Source organism: Hypanus sabinus, chromosome 7, assembly GCF_030144855.1.
Source record: "Hypanus sabinus isolate sHypSab1 chromosome 7, sHypSab1.hap1, whole genome shotgun sequence".
NCBI lineage: Eukaryota > Metazoa > Chordata > Chondrichthyes > Myliobatiformes > Dasyatidae > Hypanus > Hypanus sabinus.
This window is the reverse complement of record NC_082712.1, coordinates 61,635,241-61,653,675: the sequence shown is the minus strand read 5'-3', so window position 1 is coordinate 61,653,675 and position 18,435 is coordinate 61,635,241.

The window sequence follows — 18,435 nt, the reverse complement described above, 5'->3', positions numbered from 1 at the left end:
AGATAAGTCGCCTGGAGCAGATGGTGTACACCCCAGGGTTCTGAAGGAGGTTGATGAGGAGATTGTGAAGACATTAGTAAAGATCTTTCAAGAATCAATTGATTCTGGCATGGTTGTGAATGGAAAATTGTAAAAGTCATTCCACCCTTCAAGAAGGGAGAGAGGCGGAAGAAAGTAAACTTATGGGCCAGTTAGTCTGACCTCAGTGTTGGAGTTGATTGTTAAGGATGTGGTTTCAGGGCACTTGGAAGCTCGTGATAAAATAGGCTTTAGTCAGAATGGTTTCTTCAAGGGAAAATCTTGCCTGGCAAATCTGTTGGAATTCTTTGAGGAAATAACAAGCAGGACAGACAAAGGAGAATCACTGGAAGTTGTGTACTTGGATTTTCAAAAGCCTATTGACAAGGTGCCACACATGAGGCTGCTTAACAAGCCGAGCACTCATGGTATTGCAGTAAAGATACTAGCATGGATAAAGCAGCGGCTGATTGGCAGGATCAAAGGGGAATAAAAAGAGCCTTTTCTGATTGGCTGCTGGTGACCAATGGTTTTCCACAGTTCTTTGTTGAGACTGTTTCTTTTTACATTATATGTCAATGATTTAGATGACAACTTTGTGGCCAGGTTTGAGGATGATATGAAGACAGGCGGAGGTGCATGTAGTTTTGAGGAAGTAGAGATTGGAGAATTTCTATCTGCCACTTCTTTGCCCATTTTCCTTAAATATGTGTCAGGATGTGTATGGTCATGCACTTGGGTAGAAGAAATTAAAGGGTAGACTATTTTCTAAATGGACAGAAAATTCAAAATCAGAAGTGCAAATAGACTTTGGAGTCCTTGTACAGGATTCTCTAAAGGTTGCTTTGCAGGTAGAGTCGGTGGTGACAGAGGCAAATGTGATGTAGCGCTCATATTGAGATGTCTAGAATATAATTGCAAGGATGTAATGTTGAGGTTTAATAAGGCACTAGTAAGACCTCACTTGGCATATTGAGAGCATTTTGGGCCTCTTATCTAAAAGGATATGCTGATGTTGAAGATGGCTCAAAGGAGGTTCACAAAATTGATTCTGGGATTGAAAAGCTTGTCATATGAAGTGTTTGGCTCTGGACCTATACTCACTAGAATATAGAAGAATGAGGGGTGATCTCATTGAAACCTATAGAATGTTGAAAGGCAAACGAGAGAATTTGCAGATGCCATACACAAAATGCTGGAGGAACTCAGCAGGCTAGGCAGCATCTATGGAAAAAATTACAGTTGATGTTTTGGGCTGAGACCCTTTGGCAGGACCACTATACTATCCTACCACGAAACACAATGTTGAAAGGCTGCGATAGAGAAGACGTTTTCTTTGGGGGAGTTACCAGAGGGCACATCCTCAAAATAGAGGAGTGTCCTAGCAGAACAATGTGTTGCTACTCCAATCTGCGTTTGGCCTCATGGCAGTGGAGGCCATGGACAGGCATGTTTGACTAAGGCAGTCCAGTTGAAATGGTTAGCCACTGTGAGTTCCTGCCTTTTGTGGTGGGTAGACTGAAGGAGCTTGACAAAGCGGTCCCCAGTCTGTATCAGCTCTCACTAATGTAGAGAAGGCTGCACTAGGGGTTCGAGATATAACAGATGACTATGATAGACTCAACAGTAAAGCTTCTGGTTTGGATGGTTTGAGGCCTTGAATGGTAAGGGGCAGGTGTCACACTTGCAGGGTTAAATGCCAGGAAGGAATCTATGGGGAAGGTTGAGTGGACAAGGGAGTTTTGTACAGAGTGACCCCTCTGGAAAGAATATGATCATGGTGGGGAGAGGAGTGGAGAGATGTGTTTAGTGGTAGGAACCCACTGGACATGGCATAAGTTATAGAGAATGATATAGGATATAAAGGTTTGTGGGGAGGTAAGTAAGGACAGGGAGAACCCTTCCCTGTTATGGCAGCAGGAGAATAGGGTGTAGGCTGAAGTGCAAGAATTTAGGGAGATGCGGATGAGGGCTGCATTGATGATGGTGGAAGAGAACTGTTCTTTGAAAAAGAACACTTCAAATGTTCCAGAATGCAAGGTCAACTTCAGAACAGATGTGTAGATGGAAGAACTGAGAGAAGGAAACTAATGTTGCAAGTGGCAGGGTGGAAAGACGTGTAGTAGTTCCTTCACTTACATTTCCTACTTATCAGGGCCCCAAACAATATTTCCAGATGGGGAAACACTTTACCTGCAAGTTCGTTGCAGTTCGCGTAGTCTGCTTTATGCTGGTACGAACCAAGGTAGAATGAGGGCCACTTTGTTTAACACCTTTGCACGGTCTGGAATGCTGATCCATTTCAATTCTACAAGTTTGTAATTCCCATTCTGACATAGACCGTAAGATATTTGAACACAATTAGGCACACTTGAGCCATCAAGTCTACTCCACAGTTTCATCATGACTGATCTAATTATCCTCTCAGTCCCAGTCTCCTGCCTTCTCCCTGTATCCCTTCATGTCCTGACCAGTCAAGAATCTGTCTACATCTGTCTTAAGTGCATATAAAGACTTGGCCTCCACAGTTGCATGTGGCAATGAATTCCACAGATTCACCTACAGTATGTCCTTGCATTTATATTCTAGTCCTCTTGAAATGAGTGCTAACATTGCATTTCCCTTCCTTGCCACAGACTCAACCTGCAAATCAACTTTTAGGAAACACTGCACATGGACTCATTAGTCCCTTTATGCCTATGTTTTGTTGTATTTTCTCTCCATTTAGAAAATAGACAGCCTTTTCATTTCTTCTACCAAAGTGCATGGCCGTACACTTACCGACACTGTAATCCATCTGCCATTTCTTTGCCCAATCTCCTAATGTGTATAAATCCTTCTGTAGCCTTTCTACTTCCTCAAAACTTCCTGCTCTTCCACCTATCTTCATATCGTCTTTAAATTTTGCAACAAAGCCATTAATTCCATCACCCAAATCATTGACATCAAAAAGAATCAGTCCCAACACAGACTGTTGTGGAACACCATTAGTCACCAGCAGCCAGCCAGAAAAGGCTCCCTTTATTCCCACTCTTTGCATCCAGCCAATCAGCCACTGCTTTATCCATGATAGAATATTTCCGGTAATTCCATGGGTTTGTAGCTTATTAAGCAGCCTCAGGTGTGGTACTTTTGTCAATGAGCTTCTGAAAATCCAAGTATATGACAACAACCAATTCTCCTGCTTGTTATTTCTTCAAAGAAGTCCAACAGATTTGTCTTCCCCTGGAGGAAACCATGCTGACTATGGCCTATTTTATCATGTACCTCCAAGTACCCTGAAACCACATCCTTAACAATCGATTCCAACACTGAGGTCAGACTAACTGGCACATAGGTTCCTTTCTTCTGCCTCTCTCCCTGAAGGATGGTGTGACATTACAATTTTCCATTCTTCCACAACCATGCCAGAATTAACTGATTCTTAAAAGATCAATACTAATGCCTCAACGATCTCTTCACCCACCTCTTTCAGAACTCTGGGGTGTATACTATCTGTTCCAGGTGACTATCTACCTTGAGGCCAAACTGGGCTTTTAGGAGCAACACCCCATATTCTATCTAGGTATGGATGAAGATTTCCGTGGCAAATGGCAATTTCTCCTTCCTTTTTCCATTCTGGTTGCCCTGTTTCCCCTTTCTCTTCTCACCTGTCCATCAACTCCCTCTGGATCCCCTTCTCCATGGTCCAATCTCCTCTCCTGTCAGATCCCTTTTCCTTCAGCCCTTTACCTCTTCCACCTATCCCTTCCAAGCTTCTCACTTCATCCCCCATCCTCCCACCTACATTCCCCCTCACATCATCTGCCAGCTTGTACTCCTACCTCTCCTGCCTCCTTATTTGGGTTTCTGTCCCCATCCTTTGCAGTGCAGCTGAAGGACCCTCAGCTTGAAATATCTATTGTTTATCTCACCACCCCCACTTCACCCCACATAGGTTCTGCATGACTTGCTGAGTTCCTCCAACAGTTTATGTGTGTTGTTTAAGATGCCCAGTATTTGCAGAATCCTTAGTGTTTATGAGATAGCTCTGAGGAGTTGTTGGAATAGCCCAAACTAACGCCAGAACAGATCTTGTGTAGGGACTTAATCTAGGTGTCCCTGTATAAACAGTTGGATTATATGTCCCTTTTTAATGCTGGGAATAGTGCCTCAAATGTTCAATTTGTAGCATTAACCGGGTGTGGATTGGATCTCAAGATGGGTACTCATGATAGTAACTTGTGCTTTTAACAGCATTTATACACAACAGAAGTTGCTGTTTTTACATGGACACAATTGGTGGATTTCCTGTTACTGTGAAATTTTGAGACATTCTTTGTGTAATCCATGGTGTCGTCATCTTATATGTAAATTAGAAAGATGGCTGTTGGAATTATTACCAGAGATAGCCCAACTCGACCAAGTTACTCTGCAGCAGACTCGCACCTGAGTGCTGAGCTTTTTCTTGTTTGAAGCTTGAACTGACACTCTGCTTTGGGCCTGTTCCAACAGTAAAATGCGAATTGAGATTTAGGAATTTAGAAGCAAAATAAAATTACATATTAATTCTTCCCCCGCTTCACCTAGGCTCCCTGCTCCCTGAGTTACTGAATAACTTCTGTCAAGTAAGTGACAGATTTTGGTTTGAAATGGTCATTCTCTATCTACACAATGATATTCATTATTAACCCTCTCATGTTCTACATCATGAGCATCTTTGGAGGTCACTATTGACCAAAAAAAAAAGAACCAGCCACACACTTGCTGTGGTTATAAGCAAATCAGTAGGTATGAATCCTGGAGTGAATGACTGGTCTCCTGCTAGTCATCTGCAGTACGTTTTATAAAGTGCACTGTAGTTCCACACTTCAGCTTTTCCAACTATTCCTTCCAAGTCAGTGACAAGTGTGACAACGATGCAATTAAGGAATGCCAGCATTAATGAGTGTGTCCCCTTCCATCTGGCCTTCATTATTGGAGATCACAAAACTCCTTACTCAACAACCTGTTCAAGGGAGATCTAACATAATGTGGTTGACTGCAGATCAACCCCTTGCTCTGCAACTCTTGTCCATAACTTCCAGTCTCCAGTCAATTAGACTGCCCATTGTACCCCCACACTTGCCTTCCTGTTTGGGGGTGCTAATTTGTTCCAAAAGGCATCTGTCTTCATCTAGTTGATGCCAACTTTCACCTTGTATTCCTTTTTACCACTTTGCCACTCCCACCTTTCAAGCTACCTCAGGCCTTGCCAAACAGGGAAAAGCCCGAGGGCTCTTTGGTTTCTACTGAACAGAGGATCAAACAGTCCCCCCTCTACCACCACCCTCCTTTCTCTGACTGAATTTCTTCTCACGTTAAACAGCTTTTCTCACTTGCTTCCTCTGAAACCACAGCTGAGGTAACCAACATGAAATTAAGTTCTTCCTGTCTTTCAGTGGGAGCTTTTGAACAGTCCTTGTTTCAGTTCAACTTGGCCATTTCCTGGTTGCTCATACATATTTCTGAAGTTTTAATGCTATATTTGCCACTGTTTTCATCTGTTCACATGGTCTGCCTCTGACCTTTGTCTCTCTTGACCTTTCTAACAATATATCCCCTGAATATAACTCGCTGAAGGTGGCAACATATGTAGATATGGTGGTAAAGAGGTATATGCCATGCTTCCCTTCATATTGCAGTTGCATAAAACTTTGTTAGGCCACTTTTGGAGTGTCATGAGAAATTCCGGTCACCATATCGCAGGAAGGATGTTGGAGACTTTGGAGAGAGTACAGAAGAGGTTCACCCGGATGTTGCCTGGATAAAGGAGTATTAGTAAAATGAGAGGTTGTGTAGAGTTGGACTGTTTTCTCTAGATAACTAGAGACAGAGAGGAAACCTGAAAAATGTATGTAAAATTATGAGAGGCATAAATGGCTTAGATAGACATTTTCCCAGGTTGAAAATGCTAGAGTGAATAGTTTTAACGTGAGGTGGAGGGGGGTGGATTTTTCAGGCAAGTTTTTTTTTAAAGAGAAGATAGGTGCCTGAAACATGCTGGCAGCCAAGTGGTGTAAGCAAATATGAGTCCTGGGCACAGGCAGGAATGGAAAGGTACTGACCAAGTACAGACAGGTGGGAGTAGTTTGGATTGTCATCATGGTCAACATAAATATTGTGGACTGAAAAGCCTATTCCTGTGCTGTATCATGTTCCAAAAAATGCTCGGGCTTTCTCTACCACAATGTGTGACCTCCCATTTTGCTGCTTTACAGTATATTCCTCCTGCCAAGCTCTAGCTTGTTCATTTAACTGTCTACATTCACTTGATGCCTCTCTGCATCCTTCTCATAGGCTGTAGTTCCACTTATCTTAGAATTAGGAGTAAGTGTGCATGTACTTCAATATATTTCCTAGTCCAAATTATTTGAAATTGCTGGGACACCATATGTTGCATGCTCCCAACTTAAAAATGACCTGCCTGTGCATAACTCTCCAAATGCACGTAGTCTGGTTTTGTTCATTAAATATCATGCAACAGTGTATCAAAGGCCCTTATGGAAGTCCAAATACACATCAACTGGCTCACTCTCTTCTATGGTGTTGCTTACAGTCTCAAAATATGCAAAACATTATTTCCCCTTCCATAATTTCATCCTGACTTTAGTCATCTTGTTATTGTTCCAACATTTATAGAGTCATGACATGGAAATAGGTCTATCAGCCCATCTGGTCCACACTGACCACAATATCCTCCCAGCTAGTCCCCGTTGCCTGTATTCAGCCCAAGCCTCTCTCCTCCATGTACCCATCCAAATGCCTCTTAAACACTGTACCTTCCTCAAATACTTCATCTGCCAGCACATTGCAAGTACTCACCGCTCTATGTGAAGAAGTTATCTTTTGGCTCTCTTTTCAATTTTCTGATTCTTATCTTTATTTTAGACCCTACAATCCTTGGGAAAAGACTTTAACAGTCTACCTAATCCATAACCCGCAAAGATTTTATAAACTTTAATGAGGCCACCCCCTTATTCTCCTCCAAGGAATAAAGGTTCAGCACGGCCAGTCCCTCAGACTCGTTAGTCCAGGCAATGTCCTCGTATCCCATTTGCACTCTCACCAGCATGACAAAGTCTTTTCTTAACAGGGTAACCAAGACTTCACTCCCACCAGTGTTCATAACTACTCCTGGACTTCTCCCACCACTGTTAACAGGTTCTCCACTATTAAGTTTGCTGCTCTCTCCCTGTACTGTGATCCAGATCAATATAGATGGCTGATGGTGTCATATTGCAGGACAGCTGGTCAGTATAGGATATAGAGGTGCTGGCTTGTTCTTGCCCATGTTTACCTGCTCCTGCCCCACAAGTATTCTGACAACAAACTACATACTGAATGAGGTAACCTGTTTCCATCCAAGGGGTCAGTGTGGACATGGTGGAGGATTAGAAATACCTGGGGATACAAATTGACAATAAACTGGGCTGGTCAAAGTACACTGAGGCTGTCTACAAGAAGGGTCAGAGCCATCTCTATTTCCTGAGGAGACTGAGGTCCCTTAACATCTGCCGGATGATGCTGAGGATGTTCTACGAGTCTGTGGTGGCCAGTGCTATCATGTTTGCTGTTGTGTGCTGGGGCAGCAGGCTGAAGGTAGCAGACACCAACAGAATCAACAAACTCATTCGTAAGGCCAGTGATGTTGTGGGGGTGGAACCGGACTCTCTGACAGTGGTGTCTGAAAAGAGGATGCTGTCCAAGTTGCCTGCCATCTTGGACAATGTCTCCCATCCACTCCATAATGTACTGGTTAGGCACAGGAGTACATTCAGCCAGAGACTCATTCCACCGAGATGAAACACTGGATGTCATAGGAAATCATTCCTGCCTGTGGCCATCAAACTTTACAACTCCTCCCTCAGAGTGTCAGACACCCTGAGTCAATAGGCTGGTCCTGGGCTTATTTCCACTTAGCATGATCAACTTATTATTATTTAATTATTTATGGTTTTATATTGCTATATTTCTACACTATCCTTGGTTGGTGTGACTGTTTCCCTCGGGATCAATAAAGTATGTCTGTCTGTCTGTAAACCTGGAGATCATCAGCAAAGATGTGGAGGCATTAGCCAATGTCATGGGATGGTGAAACAAATTCGCAAGTAAAAGGCAGTAAAAGTAGAAGGTTAAGTAATTCTGGAAAGCAAGAAGCACACTCTATAGACCTGAACAGAGGGCATGCTTAAAACCAAGTGTATGCTGACCCATCAAACACAACAGAGGAAATTAGTTTGGTTGTATGCAATTCCATGCAGTGAATCCAACAAGAACCAAGCTCCATATTCACTAAAACAATTCATTGTTGACTTGGGTTTCAGCCATTTCAGTGTGCATCAGAGGTCAGACTGGAAGAACTTCATGGAGTTACAGAGCAAATTTGGGAGATGCCAACAGTGTGACTTCTATATTTCAATAGCAATATGCATTTATGGATGGCTTGAAAGGTGCTACATGAATGCACATAATCATGTACACACAAAACAATAACATAAGAGCAGAGTTAGGCCATTTTGTCCATTGAGTCTACTCTGCCATTTCATCATAGCTGATACAATTTGCCTCTCAGCCCAAATCTCCAGCCTTCTCCCCATATCCCTTTTTCCCTGACCAATCAATCATCTATCAACCTCTGCATTAAATATACACAAAGACTTGACCTCCACAGCTGCCTGTGGCAAAGAATTCCACAGATTCACCACTCTCTGGACAAAGAAATTTCTCCTCATGTCCGTTCTAAAAGGGCACCTCTCTATTTTGAGGCTGAAGCCTCTGATCTTAGACTCTCCCACTAAGAATCAGTCAGTGGAACACTATACACTTCCTGACTCTGTATTCCATATGATATTTCTTTGCCCATTCTCCTAATCTGTCTAAGTCTTTCTGTAGCTTCTCTACTTCCTCAAAGCTACCTGACCCTCCACCTATCTTCATACCTTCTGCAAACTTTGCAACAAAGCCATCAGTTAGATCATCCAAAGAACTGGTCCCAACACAAACCCCTGTGGAACACCATTAGTAACTGGTAGCCAGTCAAGTAAGTCTTCCTTTATTCGCACTCTTTGGCTCCTGCCAATCAGCTGGTTTACCAGATTATCATCTAGATCATTAATAGAGATGACAAACATCAACAGATCCAGCGCCAATCCCTGTGGCACACTACTAATCACAGGCCTCCAGTCAGACAGGTAACCATAAACTACTACTCTCTGGCTTCTCCTGCAAAACCAATGTCTAATCCAATTTACTACCTCACCTTGAATGCCAAGTCACTGAACCTTCTTGACCAACCTCACTACAACCCAGATGTAGTGGTCCATGTAGGGACCAACGATGTAGGTAAGGTGAGTGAGGGGGTCCTGCTTAGAGAGTTCAGGGAGTTAGGAGTGAAGCTGAAAGGCAGGACCTCCAGGGTGACAATCTCGGGATTGCTATCTGTGCCATGTGTGAGTGAGGCGAAGAATAGAATGATTATGCACATTAATACGAGGCTGAGAGCATGGTGCAGGAAGGAAGGGTTCAGGTTTTTGGATAATTGGTCTTTGTTCCAGGGACATTGGGATCTGTTTCGAAGGGACGGTCTACATCTGAACCGGAGGGGTACTAACATTCTTGCAGGAGTGTTTGCCAGTGCTGCTCGGGGGGGGGGGGGGTTTAAACTAGATGTGCAGGGGGCAGGGATCCAGATCCAGAGGGTTGGTCAGAAGGAGCATGGGGTTAAATGTGTAGAAGGGTGATCTTGAGAAGGTCATCAAAATTCAGGGTGCAATTAGCCCGATGGAAGTTCAAGGAGCTGGGTTAGGTACAGTAGACAGTGTTTTAAGCAAAGAGAGGAGGAATGGGCTCAGAATTCTATACTTGAATGCGCGTGTCAGAAATAAGACAGATGAGCTTGAAGCTCAGATGAAAATGGGGAACTACGATATTGTTGGGATAACGGAGACATGGCTGCAAGGGGATCAGGCCTGGGAATTGAGTGTACCAGGGTATACGTGCTATCATAGAGACAGAAATATGGGAAGAGGGGGTGGGGTGACCCTGTTGGTGAGGAATGAGATTCAGTCCTTAGCAAGAGGTGACTTGGGAACAGGGGAAGTAGAGTCTGTGTGGATTGAGCTGAGGAACAGTAAGGGTAAAAAGACCCTAATGGGTGTTGTGTACAGGCCCCCAAACAGTAGCGTGGATATTGGGTACAAGTCGATTAGGGACTTAACATTGGCATGTGCTAAAGGTAATGCAGTCGTTATGGGAGATTTCAACATGCAGGTGAACTGGGAGAATCAGGTAGGTGCTGGACCCCAGGATAGGGAGTTTGTGGAGTGTCTAAGGGATGTATTTTTGGAACAGCTTGTGCTTGAGCCAACCAGGAACGAGGCTATTTTGGACTTGGTGATGTGTAATGAACAGGAATTGATAAGTGATCTTGAAGTAAAGGAGCCATTAGGAAGTAGTGATCATAACATGATAAGTTTTTAACTATAATTTGAGAGGGATAAGGTCAGATCAGAGGTGTCAGTGTTGCAATTAAATAAAGGAGACTAAGGAGCCATGAGGGAAGAGCTGGCCAAAGTTAAATGGGCGGATGCCCTGGCAGGAAAGACACTGGATCAGCAGTGGCAGATATTCTTCGGCATAATACAAAAGATGCAAAAGCAGTTCATTCCAATGAGAAGGAAGGATTCAAAGAGGGGGAAGGGGCCACAGTGGTTGACAAAGGAAGTCAGAGATTGTATAGCATTAAAGAAAAAGAAGTATGACAGCGCTAAGATGAGTGGGAATACAGATGATTGGGAAAGTTTTAAGGAACAGCAGATCTTAACTAAAAAAGCAATACGGAGAGAAAAAATCAGGTATGAACTCAGTCTAGCCAGGAATATAAAAGGGGATAACAAAAGCTTTTTTAGCTATGTGAAGAGAAAGAAGATAGTTAAGAACAATATTGGCCCCTTGAAGAATGAATTGGGAGAAATTGTTATGGGAAACAGGGAAATGGCAACAGAATTTAATGCGTACTTTAGATCTGTCTTCACCAGGGAGGACACAAGCAATCTCCCAGATGTATGGATGGGCCAGGGTCATAAGATATCAGAGGAATTGAGACAGATTGACATTAGGAAAGAAACTGTGATGAGTAGACTGGTAGGACTGAAGGCTGATAAATCCCCGGGTCCAGATGGTCTGCATCCAAGGGTTCTAAAAGAGGTGGCTCAGGAAATTGCGGATGCATTGGTAATCATTTTCCAATGTTCCTTAGATTCAGGATCAGTTCCTGAAGATTGGAGAGTGGCTAATGTTATCCCACTTTTCAAGAAGGGAGGGAAGGAGAAAACGGAGAACTATCGCCCTGTTAGCCTAACGTCAGTCGTGGGGAAGATGCTTGAGTCCATTATTAAGGACGAAATAGTGGCACATCTTGATGGCAGAAATAGGATTAGGCCGAGCCAGCATGGATTTACCAAGGGCAAATCATGCTTGACTAACCTGTTGGAGTTTTTTGAGGGTGTAACAAGGATGTTGGACGAGGGTAAGCCAGTAGATGTTGTGAACCTAGATTTTCAGAAGGCATTCGATAAGGTGCCACATAGGAGATTGGTGAGTAAAATCAGAGGTCATGGCATTGGGGGCAGGGTTTCAACATGGATAGAAAACTGGTTGGCAGATAGAAAGCAAAGGGTAGCAGTGAATGGGTGTTTCTCGGACTGGCTGGAGGTGACTAGTGGGGTACCACAGGGCTCTGTATTGGGACCACAGCTCTTTACGACTTATGTCAATGATTTAGATGAGGGCATTGAAAACTATATCAGCAAGTTTGCTGATGATACTAAACTGGGTGGCAGTGTGACATGCGAAGAGGACGTTAGGAGAATACAGGAAGACTTGGATAGGCTGGGTGAGTGGGCAGATACTTGGCAGATGTCATTCAATGTGAATAAATGTGAAGTTATCCACTTTGGAAGCTGGAACAAGAGGGCAGAGTATTGTCTGAACGGTGTCGAGTTAGGTAAGGGAGAAATGCAAAGAGACCTAGGAGTCCTAGTTCACCAGTCAATGAAGGTGAATGAGCAAGTGCAACAGGCAGTGAAGAGGGCAAATGGAATGTTGGCCTTTGTTACAAGGGGAATTGAGTACAAGAGCAAGGATGTCCTTTTGCATTTGTACAGGGCCCTGGTGAGACCACACCTGGAATATTGTGTACAGTTTTGGTCTCCAGGTTTAAGGAAGGACATTCTGGCAATTGAGGAAGTGCAGCGTAGATTCACTACGTTGATTCCTGGGATGGCAGGGCTGTCTTACGCAGAGAGATTGGAGAGATTGGGCTTGTACATGCTGGAATTGAGGAGATTGAGAGAGGATCTGATTGAAACGTTTAAGGTAATTAAAGGATTTGATAGGATTGAGGCAGGAAATATGTTCCAGATGTTGGGAGAGTCCAGTACCAGAGGGCATGGATTGAGAATAAGAGGTCAGTTATTTAAAACAGAGTTGAGGAAGAGCTTCTTCTCCCAGAGAGTTGTGGAGGTGTGGAATGCACTGCCTCGGAAGACGGTGGAGGCCAATTCTCTGGATGCTTTCAAGAAGGAGCTAGATAGATATCTGATGGATAGGGGAATCAAGGGATATGGGGACAAGCCAGGGACTGGGTATTGATAGTGAATGATCAGCCATGATCTCAGAATGGCGGTGCAGACTCGAGGGGCCGAATGGTCTACTTCTGCACCTATTCTCTATTGTCTACTACCTCACCTTGAATGCCAAGTCACTGAACCTTCTTGACCAACCTCTCACTTGGAACTATGTCAAAGGCCATGTAGAGAATATCAACTGCCTTGCCTTCATCAACCTTCCTGGTAACTTGTTTGAAAACTCTATAAGATTGGTTAGACATGACCTAGCATACACAGAGCCATGTTGACTATACCTAATCAGTCCATGCTTATCCAAATATTCATCTATCCAGTCATCAGATTACCTTCCAATACTTTTTCACTACTGATGCCAGGCATTTTCAGTCTTATCCTTAGAGCCTTTCTTAAACAATGGAAAAACATTAGCTACCCTCATCTGTGGCTGAGGATGTTTTAAATATCTCTGGTAGGGCCCGTATAATTTCTGCACTTGCCTCCCACAGGGCCTTGGGAATTTTCCAACCTTCATTTGCCTCCACAGCAAACACCTCCTCCTCTGTAATCAGTGTACGGTCCTCTGTGATCTGAACTGGGTCCATGACCTCACTACTGCTTTGCCTCACTTCTGTACACGCTGTGTCCATCTCCTGAGTAAATACAAATGCAATGTATCTTTTTTAGATCTCCCCCATCTCCTTTGGCTCCTTGCATAGATTACTATTCTGATTTTCCAGAGGACCAATTTTGTTCCTTGCTGTTTTTTTGTTCTTAATATATCTGTAGAAATCCTTGGGGTTCTCCTTCACCTTGTCTGCTATAGCAACCTCATGACTACTTTTAGACCTCCTGATTTCCTTCTTCAATGTTTTGCATACTCCTGAAGTACTTCACTTGTTCCTACCTGCTATGGGCCACCTTTTTCTTAACTAGGGCCTCAATATTTCTCAAAAACTAAGGTTCCCTAATACTGCTATCTTTGCCTTTTATTCTGACAGGAACATGAAAACATTGTACTCTCAAAATTTCGCTTTTGGAGCCTCCTACTTAGCAAGTACACCTTTGCCAGAATGCAACCTGTCCCAATCCACTCTTCCCTGATCCTTTCAGACACCTTCAGAATAGGTGTTCCTCTAAAATTGAATCTCAACCCGAGGACCAGACCTATCCTTTTCTGCAATTACCTTGAAAGTAAAGGCAGTATCATCATTAGAAGCAAAATGTTCCCCTACACAAATGTCTGTCACCTGCCCAGTCTCATTCCCTAATAGCACATTCAGTATCACACTCACTCTATTCAGGACTTCTATGTACTGATTAAGGATGCTTTCCTGAACACATGTGACAAACTCCTTCCTATCCAGCCCTTTTACAGTATGGGAGTCCCAGTCAATATGTGGAAAGTTGAAATCGCCTACTATGACAGACTTGTGCTTCTTGCAACAGTCTGCGATCTCTCTACACGTTTGCTCCTCTACATCCTGTGGACTATTGAGGTGATCTATAATAACAATGTCACACCTTCCTTTTTCTGCAGTTTTTCCCATTAAGCTTCACTAGAGGAACTTTCCAGTCGTCTTCAATCGGCAAAATGGAGTCAAACATCGGCTCACATCCTTCTCACCACGAGATTCGCACGTGCTGCCTCTGCCTCGCGGAATCCTCTCAGTGTATGCAAAGCACTGCAACACCCAAACGGCAGATCACAGGTCCCAATAGTTCCAGAATCACAATCAAGATGAAAAGCAAATGTAAAAGACATAATAATAATAATAATATTGTTATTACTAGTACTACTGTTTTTGTACTGTTCCTGAACCTGGTGTTGTGAGTCCTGAGGCTCCTGTACCTTCTTCCTGATGGCAGCAGTGAGAAGAGAGCATGACCTGGATGGATGCTGCTTTCTGGTAACAACACTTCATGTAGACCTGCTTAATTATGGGAAGAGTTTTATCTGTGATGGACAGGACCATATCCACTACTTTTCGTAGGATTTTTCGTTCAAAGACATTGGTGTTTCCATGCCAGGCTGTGATGCAGCCAGTCAATACACTCTCTAATAGATATTTATAGAAGTTTGTCAAAGTTTTGGAAGTCATGCCAAATCTTCACAAACTCCTAAGACATTAGAGGCACTGCCGTGTTTTCTTCACAATTGCACTTACTTACCGGGTCTAGGACAAGTCTTCGGAAATGATAACACTGAGGAATTTAAAGTTGCCTGTCCTCTCCAACTCTGATCCCAAAATGAGGACTAGCTCATGGACCTCTGGTTTCCTCTTCTTGAAGCCAAAAGCAGCTCCTTGGTCTTACTGACATTGAGTAAGCGGTTGTCGTTATGGCACCACTCGGCCAGATTTGCAATTTCCCTCCTATATGCTGATTCATCACCATCTTTGATTTGGCCTATGACAGTGGTGTCATCAGCAAGCTTAAATGTTGTACTAGAGCTGTGCTTAGCCACACAGTCATAAATGTAAAGCGAGTAGAGCAGGGGTCTAAACACAGCCTTGTGGTGCACGTGTGCTGATGGAACTGCCAATACAAACTGACTGATGTCTTTGCAATGTCTTTTGCAATGCAAAACATTTCACGTCATATGAGATAGTGAAATAAACCCGATCCTGTAGTACAATCCCTCTCCTGCCTTACATTTAATATTTATTTCGCATATGGCCTTGCACCTATTCTGTAACTGTAATTTTATTCCGTTTTCCATTTACCGGTACTGATATGATGACTGAACGGTGTGGATAGCATTCAAAACAGTCTCCCACTGTTCCTGGGTACACATGACAATAATTTACCAGCAATGAAACATCGCTAACTGCTTTTCTAGCGAAGACTGCTATCATCATCGGCGGTGTGTAGATTTGGGCAGGGCACCTGTAAAGTTACATAGCTCACAAATGTCTTCAAATATTGTGTGCCTGCGTCGTCAGCGATGTTTCCGGTTTTCCGTGCAGATCTCAAAGTAACCACACGGCAGCGAAGGGAACAGCGACTTCACTCTTTTCAGATGCTGCCTGGCCTGCTGAGTTCCTCCAGCATTTTGTGTGTTGCTCGGATTTCCAGCATCTGCAGATTTCCTCGTGTTTGAAATAAGTAAATAGAAAATCCGGGCTCTCTGTTTTCACCCACGGATATTACTGAGCCTTGTTGTGTTGCCGCCACCTAGGGTGTGTGGTAAGAGGGCACGGGAGGGTTCAAATTCAAGAGTACGAGAGTGATACAACATATGACAGGATTGGAATATTAATTCAGAAAGGTATTTCACGCAGCGCCCCAGTGGCTTTCAACATTTGAACGTTGTTTATTTGACTATTCTTTAAAATACCGCAGTTTTGAAGATTACCAAGATACAGTGAGAATTGAGACTGCATGATATTAAAATTAAATCTGATGATTAAAACAATTGATACGGCATTATGTGAACGCCAACTTCCTGCCATGCATAGATTAAAATGTAATTAAGGATAATATTTTTAAAAATCTGAAAATATTTGAGGTTAACAGTAAATCGTGACTGGGTAACTCGATTAGTTCACTTTTACGACATTCACAGAGCAAAACACAAAGGTTGGCGGAGCTTGTTCTAACTCTCAATAAATTCTCCTTTGGTTCTTCCCATTTTCTCCAGATCAAGGGCGTAGCCATGGGCACTCGCATGGGCCCCAGCTATGCCTGCCTCTTTGTGGGTTATGTGGAACAGTCTATGCTCCAAATCTATACTGGCAGCACTCCCCAACTTTTCCTCCGCTACATCGATGACTACATAGGTGCTGCTTCCTGCACCCATGCTGAGCTCGTCAATTTCATCAACTTTGCCTCTAACTTTCACCCAGCCCTTAAATTCACTTGGTCCATCTCGGACACTTCTCTCCCCGTGATCTCTCGGTCTCCATCTCTGGAGACAGACTATCCACTGACATCTTCTACAAACCCACTGACTCCCAGAACAATCTTGACTATACCTCTTCCCACCCTGCCCAATGCAAAAATGCCATTTCCTATTCCCAGTTCCTCCGTCTCCGCCGCATCTGCTCCCAGAATGAGGCTTTCCGTTCCAGGACGTCTCAAATGTCCTCTTTCTTTCAGGATTGGGGTTTTCCTTCTGGCATCATCAAAGATGCCCTCAGCCGCATCTCCTCTACTTCCCGCACTTCAGCCCTTAACCCATCCTCCCGTCACCACAACAGGGACAGGGTTCTCCTTGTCTTCACCTACCACCCCACCAGCTTCCGGATCCAGCATATTATCCTCCGCAACTTCCGCCACCTTCAACAGAACCCCACCACCAAGCACATCTTTCCCTCCCTACCCCTCTCAGCTTTTCGCAGGGATCGTTCCCTCCGCGACTACCTGGTCCACACGTCCCTCCCCACAGAACTCCCACCTGGCACTTATCCCTGCAAGCGCAAATGCTACACCTGTCCCCACACCTCCCCCCTTACCACCATTCCGGGCCCCAGACAGTCCTTCCAGGTGGGGCAACACTTCACCTGTGAGTCTGCTGGAGCATCTATTGCATCTGGTGCTCCCGGTGCGGCCTCCTCTACATCGGTGAGACCCGATGCAGATTGGGGGACCGCTCCATCCGTCACAATAGACAGGACCTCCCGGTTGCCACCCACTTCAACTCTGCTTCACATTCCCATTCAGATATGTCCATACATGGCCTCCTCTACTGCCATGACGAGGCCAAACTCAGGTTGGAAGAGCAACACCTCATATACCGACTGGGTAGCCTCCAGCCTGGTGGCATGAACATTGAATTCTCCAACTTCCGGCAATTTCTTCCCCCTCCCCCTCCCCCTCCCCCCATCCTAGGTCCCTCTCTGCCTCTCTCCCCTTTCAACTTTCTGCTTCATTTCTACAGTTCTTTCATGCTTATCCCCTCCCCCTCCCCCCTTTATCTTCCCTCTGATTGGTTTTCCACCTGGCGCCTTTAGCCCTTCCCCCTCCCCTATCTCTATTACTGGGCTTCGGCCCTCTCTCCCACCCCACCCCCCATTCGTGATGAAGGGTCTCGGCCCGAAACGTTGGCTACTCTTTTCTCACGGATGCTGCCTGACCTGCTGAGTTCTTCCAGCGTTGTGTACGTGTTCACAGAGCAAGTTAGGCACATTGAAGCACAAGCGATTAAACTCCTAATTTTGAAGAAAAAGACAAACATTTCCTGGAACTATACCAGTTTTTACAATAAACTTTGAGATTGAATCGGGTATTCTAGTTTAATTAGTTTATTGAACCTTTAAGGATGAGTAGTTTTAAACATACCTGGGGAGGGATGGTTGCATGGAAGGGAAAAGCACACAAAATACTGGAGAACTCTGTAATCCAGGCAGCATCTATGGAAGGGAAGAAACAATCGACATCAGGGCCTTCATCATATCGGCCCGAAACGTTAACTGTTTCTTCCCCCCAAAGGTGTCTGACAATTTAGTTTTAATTGACCCCCAATTAGTGCTTCCGAAGTGAATTCAACGGGGGATGTAGAAAATACAACGGTTCTTTTGCGGAAAGTCTGGGGTAACGTAACCGGGAAAGTTGTACACAATTCTCAATCACTGACGTTGTGTGGGCGTTTCGCTTTAAGAGGCTGGTCTGGCGTGATGACGTTTTACATAAAGAGTTTTAGCGCGGTTTTGTGTTTAGAATCTGAATCAGGTTTATTATCACCGGCATGTGTCGTGAAAGTTGTTAACTTAGCGGCAGCAGTTCAATGCAATATATAATAATATAGAAAATATGAAATAAGTATTTCAAT